Source organism: Girardinichthys multiradiatus, chromosome 8 (assembly GCF_021462225.1).
Source record: "Girardinichthys multiradiatus isolate DD_20200921_A chromosome 8, DD_fGirMul_XY1, whole genome shotgun sequence".
In the NCBI taxonomy this organism is placed as follows: Eukaryota; Metazoa; Chordata; class Actinopteri; order Cyprinodontiformes; family Goodeidae; genus Girardinichthys; species Girardinichthys multiradiatus.
This window is the reverse complement of record NC_061801.1, coordinates 36499062-36508772: the sequence shown is the minus strand read 5'-3', so window position 1 is coordinate 36508772 and position 9711 is coordinate 36499062. Positions and strand designations below refer to the sequence as shown.

The window sequence follows — 9711 nt, the reverse complement described above, 5'->3', positions numbered from 1 at the left end:
AGTTTATATGCAAACGAGTCATCCTCAGAGAGTTGGCGAGCCGAGCCAGAGAGAGACGGGTAGACAGAGTGGGAGACAGAGCGGGGCTTTTTTGTTCTGTTTTGTTTGTGTTTGTCTTGTTTATTTTTAAAAGGATTTTTAAAAGATGATAATATATTTTAATTTTTCCCTTTGTTTTGTTGTTTTTTTATGCAGATTCTCCAAAGAGTTTGACTTTTTCTTTGTGTTTAATTGGAACATAATGCTCACAGTCTAAATAAGGAGTTTCTGTGAAGATTAATGGTTCATTTCTAAGTTTCTTTGTAGACTCTTCCCCTAAATCTTTCCTCCGTCTTTTGTGATGGACAAAGTTACCATTGATGGAGCTTTTATTTCTATTAACTTTATGTGCTCTTGCATTTCTTTTCTATAGGAAATACTCCTTGCTCTGTGCTTCTTTGTTGTATCATGTTTCTTTCCTGGATGGGGTCATTAACTTTATGTGCTCTGCTTGTTTTTTGGTCTGATAAAAAGTACTCCTAAACCAGTCTCTTTGCTGGACAGAGCTATTGATTGATCTATTGCTGTCAATAACTTTGGGCTTTATTGTTAATGTGTTTTCCTTCCTGGGTGATCTCATTCATGGAGCAACTGCCAATAATCACTTTGTCTACTCTGCTTGTTTTTCTTTTTCATAGAAAGTACCCCTAGCTCAGTGCTTCATTATGGTGTGTTCCTTCCTGGACAGTGCCAGTGATGGAGCTAATAATACTTTTAACATTATGTACTTTTTTCCATTTGACATAGAAAGTACTGAATGCCCAGGTCTGGTTTCTGTGGAAAGGTTGCTTATAAGGAGCTTCTACAGCCACATTTCAAAGCCCTTCTTTACCTTTTGATTTCAAAAGCATTAACAGAATCATTGACATTGGAGAGTGTTCATTTGATGAGCAAAGTGAAGCTTTAGGACCATAAACCAGGATATTAATTATACACAACATGAAATCATTTTTCATTACAAACATATTTAGAAACTGATTACCGCGGTCAAACATGTCAGTTGGTTTGTAAGGACCAACTGGGCCGAACTGTCAGCTTTATTAATTGATTCTTTTAAATTAATTATCTTGACAGTAACTTGTTTACAAACCACAAATTAGCTGGAGGTTTCAGCTCCTCTAGATTCCTGTAACCCCCATCTCAAAGAAACTAGGGCCCAGTTGGACAGACGAAGGGATGAGATGGAGGGGAGGAAAGGAGAGGGGTAAACGGGGGGGAGTGAAGAGAGGGAGAGGACAGGGGGCTTCATGTCATCCCGCTCTCCTCAGTCATGGCCAGTTAGTTAAAGCAAACGCAGCCGGGACCCAGGAGAGAACACGGGGCGGCGGAGAGTGCCAATCACAGCCGAGCCCTGGGCATTCGCTGCTACAGCTCGCCTTGAGCAACTTTTTATTAATTTAATAAACATCCCGTAGAGACGGAGCAATGTGGACTTGTGTACCCTCACAGACAACGGCACCGTTCGGGCCTAATGAGATGTGCTATTTAAAAACACTGAAACTAAACATGTAATGACGCATACACAAGAAGTGTGTATGCCTCTTCTTTAAAATCACACATTTGTTCATCCCCGTGGCGCAATTGCTCAATAAACGTGCAAAGAAAAAATTTGTGTCTCTTGCCTTGGAGACAGTTTTGGTTTGTGTGCCTAAGTCTGCAAATAAGTGACACATTTCAAGAAAAACTTTAGGATAAAAGACAAAATATATGCCCAGTTATATAACAAGGAACATTTCTGGGAATAATTACAAACTAATCTTGTTTTATGATAAACGTCTTGTTCTATTTTGCACTTATTTATTTTATTTATTTAGCATTAAATCAAAACAAATGTCATCTCAAAGCCAAAGACAAGCAGATATTATTCAGTTATATTGAATCCAGTTTGGTCTATATTTTCATTCAAATCACTCCAGATTTTTCAGAACAATCTGATCATTATACTCAGATTGACCACATACAGTCCAATTTAACCCAATTATAACACAGAGATTCAGATGATCATAAAATGGCCATCAGTAAAAAGGTATTTTTCTAATAGGGTCCAGCTGATTGGATCAAGTTCTTGACTTTGTAGCAATCCATCATTCAAGAATGTGACGACAGTGGAGAGGAATCACTTCCTTTCAACAAGAGGATCCTTCAACAAAACTGTGCTCAGTATGAGCAGCCATCAGTGTGAGCCAGCTGGGGGTTGAGGGGACAAGAAAGAGACAGAAAAACACACAAGTACTTAGGCAGGAGTATTTTCTATGGAGAGAAAGTACACAAAGTTTAGGGCAGTAATAGCTCCGTCAATGGCTTCATTCAGGAAAGAGGCACAGCTAAACAGAGAAGCACTGACCCAGGGGTACTTTCTGTGAGAATGAAAAAAAAAACACAGAAAAATGCACAAAGTTCATAACAGCAATAGTTACATCCATGAGATATACACACCTGAACATGAAGCACTTATCCAGGAGTACCTTCTGTAAAAAAGCAAAAACAAGCAAAGTACACAGATTTATGGCAGCAAAAGCTTAAAGACTCAATTAGGTTGAACACAGCAGCAAAGAGGTTAGAATACTTTTTATTGTAAAAAAAGCCAAGATTACTAATAGTTGATGGCAGAGTTGATTCAATCTGGGATGCCACCCAGAAAAGGGACAAAGAAACACTGGGCCAGGTGTACTCTCTATGTGTTATGACAACATTATGGAAAAGGAAACAAGCTGAGCACACACATTTAATGGCAGCAATAGCTCACTCAAAGGCCCCAATCAGAAAACAGACTAAACACACAGATCTAAATCAAATGTCGTATAATGGTACTTTCCAAAAAAAAAAAAAAAAACCCTCCAGTTTCAATGCAGAAATACAAAGTTAATTCAACTCAGTCGTACAAACAGATTCCAAGTCAATTACATACATTCCAATTTGATCCTAGTTTTAAACAATGCAGTCAAGTTCAGTTTATTATTCAAATTGGTAAAATTTTCTATCTAGACAAACCAGGCCATTTGCATCGAGTCAGTGACTTGCAGCAATCTCTCCTCCTGCAACAATCAATCCTCCTGCAGGATTCACTGCTCCTGAACGAGCATGTGGTGATAGTGGAGAGTCAGTTGTATTGAGCCGTTACCGATGCACCAATCCCTCATAAAGCGCATGCATGTTGCTACAGTGGAGAAGATAATTTCCCTTCAACAGGAAGAATACCCCAGCAGAACCTGGCTCAGTATGAGCGACTAGCTGCCACCACTGAGCACACACACAGAAAAACAAAACACAGAAATACTGCTCAAGGGGTACTTTGTTAAGAAAGTAGAGAGTTAATAGCAGCAGTTGCTCCTTTAGTGGCTACATGAGGAAGATAAACTCAGCCAAATGAGCTCTAAGTACTCACAATCTGATAGATTCACATAGGCAGTAACGTCAGTTAGAAAGCACGTCACAAAGGTTTGTGCGCAGATTCCTGAGGAGACGCTGAAGGTTTGATGTCTCTAAAGACATCATGCTAAGCTCTTACAAAGCAAAAATAAAAAACATTCTTTGATATGTTATAACCAGCTGGTTTGGAAATTTAACAGTTAAATCCAAGTCTCAGATCAGCAGGCCCTTTGGTCACCTCAAGAATGTTTCTCTCAGGAAGCTACCAGCCAAGCAGATAACATGATGCTGGATCCCACAAATGCTTTGAACCCTGAATACATTTTGCTGAAATCAGGAAGATGATACAGGATTTAACTCTGGAAACACAGCCAATGATTTTAATTCATCCCTCTGTCTATCAACCTCATTAATGAGTTGAGAAAGAGATGAGCTGGAACACAGGACGCCTCTGAGAGCCTCTTGATGGATAGCTTTGAATGGGACTCAGTATGATGTGTGTGGAGCTGATTGGATCCTGATGTTGTGTCGAATGTTTTATGAATTCTTATGAGTTAACTTGTATCTTTTCTCTTTCTCCTATTTACTTATACTATTTTTTGGACATTTTAACATTTTGTTTTGAGGACTGTTTGTTGTGATTGCTGCAGCAGCTTTGCCGTGTCCAGAAGAAATGTCTCCCAAGGGAGACGAAAGAAATCTTGAATCTTGAATAAAGCAGAAAACATCCTTTCTTTGCCCTGTTAACTGGTGTGCTCCCTTTTGAGTCCCTCAAAACAGTCCTATTCACCTATGTGTTTGATTCTGTTGGTGAGATGTATTGGGGGTCCAACTGAGAGCGTGAAATATCAGGAAAAAAATAATGATCCCACTTTGACGCCCGCTTCTCGCTGCCCTGGATGCTTATGTTGAGTGTCACAGAGGATTGGAGTCGTTCGGAGAGGCCGGCCTCTCAGCTCTGCTGATGAGGGACCAACAGGAGCAGCATCAGGAGGATGAGGACAGACAATCGCCAGCACCATCATCATCTTCACCAACACCATCACCACACGTACTTGCAGCTGTCGTATGCTGTCAAAAAGTGGAAAGACCCCACCTGCATCTGCTTATGGGTGTATGTGTACATTAATGTGTGCATCCTGCTGTCTACATAATTTCCCAGCTCCCCCTGCCTCGGCTTGCTCTTCGGCTTTGACTTTTCGCTCCTTTTCCTCCCTCACCTCGCCCTTCTGTCTGAATGTCGCTCCATATATTCATGAAACTTCTTGTTTATCATGAAAACGTATGCATGAAAATAGAGAGTGGGTAGAGAAGAGGAAAAAAACAAAAAATAACAACTGCATTAAAAAAAGACAAACAGGGTGAATGTTGATGGGGGGTTTTGTCTCGTCTGGTTGCAGCGCTGCACAGGCAGCCTCGTCCTCCAGGGACGTATGCAAGAAGACCCCGCTATCTTCTGTCTTCCCTTTTTGTTTTCATTTCCTTTTCTCTTCTGTCCTATCTTCTTTCCATCCGCCCACCTATCCCCACCGTCCCAGCCTTTCCCCCTCTTCCTGTCTTTCCCTTCTTCGTCTCCCCTTCACGGTGTCAAACCCAGTTACAGGCAGAAGAGCTCTCCTTCTTAAATAATTCACAAGTTGATTAATAGACTCACAAGGGTATAATTAGGCAGGGGAGAGACAGTGGCTAGTGTAACCAGAACAGTGCTTAGGGGAATTACAGAGTGGGGTTATTGAGGAAATAGAGAGCACTGGTGGAAAAAAAAGGAATGAAATAAAATAAAATAAAAGCAGCTGCAGAGATGGACTCGTGGTGCGGATGAAGGAGAAGCTGGGAGGGAAGGAAGGGAGGGGGGCACCTTTTTTCTGAGACGATGTGTTGGATATGAGGCAGCCACTCCAGGAGTATTGAACCAAGGGTTTGTTTGATGTGGAAATTGGACAGTTTGAATCCGTCTCCTTTAATTTTTCACAACTTACAGGGCCCCCCTGGGTGCCTCACATATCTCATATAGTATATAAATTAGTTTTTTTTGCCTTGCACCTTCAATTTTAACCCTTTTTTTTTGTTTATTCTTTTACACATTAACCACCTGATATAAAAATATTGACAAAGAAAATTGTAGGTTCACCTCGACGTTTGTCAAGCAGATAATCATCAGCGTAGAACTTCACTTATGTTGCCTCCGAGGCATCTGTTGTATTCTGAAAGGGAAGCACGTTCGGCTGCCAGACCGGTCTTCAAAAACAACAAACAAACAACACAGCAGAGCAACAGATCTCGCTTCTTGGTTCAGATCCTGTGTTTTTGTTGTGGTGATCTCTGTCTGCTTCATATTTGCAGTTAAAATAAAGAAAGGTGATGGAAAAACAGCCAGACAGGTGCAACAACAGCACTTTTCCTTTCCTCATTTCCAGGAAGTTCTCTCAGTACAACTCATAGTTATTTTTAGGGGTTTTCTTTATGCATTTAGAGTCACAGCAAAAAAAGAAACACAGACTCTTATCGTTCATGGGTTTTCTTTTAGTTACAAGTGCATTTTACTGCAACCCTTCAAACACACCGTTAACTTATGTGACATGATGGGAAAAATTAAGAAACCAGCCAAGATTTCTGGAAGAGAATTATGGACCTCCACAAGTTTGTTTCATCCTTGCGTTCAATTTCCAGACTCCTGTAGGTGCCACATTCATCTGTTGAATGTCCAACCATACAAAATATGCAAATTAACTTAGAGGAAGAAGCCATTATTGCAAAACCAAAAGTTAAATTATAGTTTGTAAATGCACTTAGGAACAAAGATCTTAAAGATTAGCAAAACCCCAAATTTACTTTTTTGCATATAAACTGCATAAATTTGGCCTTAATGTTGTTGTCGTTATGTTACTGTGCAAATTTTGACATTTCGGTGTCAACTTGTTGAATTCTGCAATATTTGGCCTAATATGATCTTAATGCTGCCTTATTTGGGTTGAACGGTGGCTACTGCAGTTAAGGTTTCCTATTAGTTCAAACGGTACAGCTTGGTACATGTCTACATCACAGCCCCGCGTTTAAAACCATCTTATTCAGACACCTGCACCCGAGTCAGGAGTTGGAATTGCGAGCATTGATCATAGACTTTTATGCTTATACCTTCAATCATATGCTTTACTGGAGATAATATGAATCTACATGTAAATGTAAACTTTCTAAAGGATTGTTACTACTAATGTTAGCCCATGTTAGCACTGATGCTGCTGACATCACCTTACCACTCAGAAACTCAAGGGAAAAACCAAATTAAGCAGCAGTGAAGTCAGCGGCTTGAACTGATAAGGCTCAGGCCCGCTGGGCTCCATAAAAACTCCCTCAACCTTTGGTGACTAGGGGTGTGAAAAATCCTCCACCTCAAAAGATCTATCCGTGGCGAAGCTACCATCGTTCTGCTCACTCTTCACGTTTCAATATATCAACTTAAGCTAGCTGCCACTTTCCCTCAACCTCCTGACCACGCCCCCTTAACCCCCCTCTGTTCATCCTCACACTTGGGCCCTGTCCCAATACCCGCACTTCCACCCTTGTGTCCCTGAATTGCGCGTTCCCGTTGATGGGTTCGAGTGCGTCCCAATTCTCCAGAGTGGTCCTTAGCCCCGCCCCCTTTGTGCCCCACATCCGCCCTTCGGCGAAGCCCGCATCGAAGCGGACTTCGCCGAAGTATATTACCCACAATTCACTGCTGCAGATGACGTTCTGAGCAAAAACCAATCACAACCGTCAACGTAACCAGCCATCAAATCAGAATAATAAGAACTGCGTAAACTTTAGACAGCAAGCCAACAAATATATATATATTTTTACTGGTTTTCCAGGCTCAACATGGTAAGATACCACTGGGTTCAGAGTGAGTCTGGGCAGTCAGTGGGTCATAACACTGAAGTTACCTTTCAAACAAACACTGGCGCGGCGAGAGTCTGGTGTATAAGCCTCCTTCGCTTCCTGCACTTTCTTCTCCTCAAAACAATTGCTTGATGCAGTTTTAAATAGTTTTTTTTAGCAGTAAGACTGTGAAAACAGCGCTGGTTCCCGCCCTTTTTGATGTTGCAGTTACAGTGCAGAGGTGCAAGTCGATGACGTAACTTCTACTGTCCCAATTCTCCAATTTTGCAGCTTGTAACCTGCGCACTTCAACCCTTTCATGCACTTGTACAAAGTACACACTTCATAGAGGGGCGTAGGGTGTAGTGTGGGTATTGGGACAGGGCCTTGGCCATGCTCCTCAATGTCTCTTGGCACCACCCACTTTGGTGGCATTATTAAAAATTTGCCAGGGGCAGGGATATGCTTTTACAACCGGTTTAATTCCACTTTATTTCAAGTTATGGAGACATGTTTTGTGATCTGATGAAACTAAAATTTAAATATTTGGCTATAATGACCATTATTACATTTGGAGAAAAAAAAGTGGAAACATATAGACCTAAATACACCATTCCAACTGTCAAGCAAGGGGGTGGCAGCGTGGCAAAAATAATGTCGGTAATCCTAACTGACCTAAAACAGGAAACACTTAGGAAATGAATGTTTGATCCCTTTTCATGCAGTGCCTGTAAACACCCAGTTTAAACTCTATATTTACAGTTTCTGCCCCTTTGGGAAAATTAATTTTCCACCTCTGCCCCAAGGCCATTGCTAATGTCTTTCCGCCCTGGCATCGTGTTAACACACACCTGTGGGTAGTTTAATCAAGTGCCTTTGATTAGCAGAACTTGGCTGAGAGTTTCCTTTTTAAATCCAATTTATGGTTTATTATTAAGTGTTTTTATACTCTCAGATTGTTTAATAAACAATGACACTGCTGTATCCGTTGTGTATTTTTGTACCCTTGAATTTAATTTAAATAATATCGAGAGTGAGCCGGGGTGTACTTTCTTTTCTACCTTGACTGTATTTCCTACTGCCACCTGGAGTCCTGCAGTAACCAGCATCCAAACAGGCTGACGTGTCCACCCCTGCAGGGTCGGCTCTGATTTGTCTGCTCGCGTGTTCTGCGTGTCATCTCAAATTCAAACTCCTCTGTTGTCCTCTCATCACGTCGGCTCCAGATGGTTGTGTCAAAACGGATCCCGGCTGCTGAAATGAAAAAGGTGGAAAGCAACACATTTCTCTGTTTGTTGAAACTGATAGATAGACTTTGAAATTCCTTTCAGGCGTGCAGGAGGAGATGAGCCCAGCGCACGCCTTGATGCCACCGCTGATTTTATTTCTTGCTTGTTATCTGCTCTGAATTATCTGACGTTGATGCCAGGAAAAGAAATGCGCTGCCTGCTGCTTAATTTGGTTCTTCCCTTTAGTTGAAAACTGTGCATTATTTATCTTTTCCGCAGCCTGCAATTGTCCTTCCTTTGTGGAGAATTAATGACTTCTTGCTAATTTACTGTCCGGTGCAGATACCCCGCCACCAGGCGGCGCTGGGAGGTGCAGGACCCCTGTGTGTTGATTTATTTATCCGTGTCTAGATTAAAGCCCGTGCACCTGATAAAGGGGATGTCAGAGGAGCTTTGACAGCCACAGAGGCAGCAGAGTGTGTGCGATTTGGTCGCTGCGTCGGCAGAAACAAGGAGTGTCGATGGCATCTTTGAAGTCTTGACAGACGAGGGCCTCTGAACATCCCCTTAATCTTGCCTTCCTTCAGAGCAGGTTCACTCGGCGCACTCGGCTCCCCTGTTCGTCTTATTCTCCTAATGACACAAACCATTCAGCGACCACGCATGATAGCATTTCATCTTGCGTAATGTGCGGTGGCTGCTCACTTCAAACGCTCTGGGGCCCTTGTGTGTAGCACCGGACACGCCAGGCTCCTTCCGTCGGCTTGTTGGGATGCCTGTGTGCGTTCTTATGCTGTTTGATTGTGCTGATTGTTTCCGTGAGCCCACCTAAAGCAAATACAAAGATTCTGCCTCAGATGATTGTCTGGAAATCAGATGAGCAGCGACAGATCTGAGAGGCGACAGAGGATTCATGGTGCTTGTTATGACCCCTGAACTAGCATCATTATTGACATTCCTCACAGTGCAGACAGTGATGCTTTTCCAACATGAAAAACTGTTTGCCACCTTACAGATTTCTTCTGTTTTTGCTTTGTTGTCACTCTTAAATGATTTTCGATCATCAAACAAATAAACCAAATTATCATTGCTTCTATCACGGGCTACCTGGCCTGATGAAAACTGAAAAGTATGTGCCCTCTTCTTGACTTAACTGTGATTCTCTACATATTGTAGTTTAGTTTTACTAGCCACACCCAGGCCTGATCTCTAACTT

At 41.9% G+C, this 9711-nt stretch overlaps 1 long non-coding RNA gene across 1 annotated transcript; it reads right to left on the bottom strand.

The window, feature by feature from the left end:
- Positions 1-2100: 2100 nt before the first annotated feature.
- LOC124872329 lies at positions 2101-8436 on the bottom strand. The gene is made up of 3 exons (XR_007039264.1): positions 8328-8436; positions 2476-2507; positions 2101-2226 (listed from the first exon to the last, which is right to left on the bottom strand). It is a non-coding gene; the product is annotated as an uncharacterized LOC124872329 (long non-coding RNA).
- Between the last annotated feature and the right edge of the window lie 1275 nt (positions 8437-9711).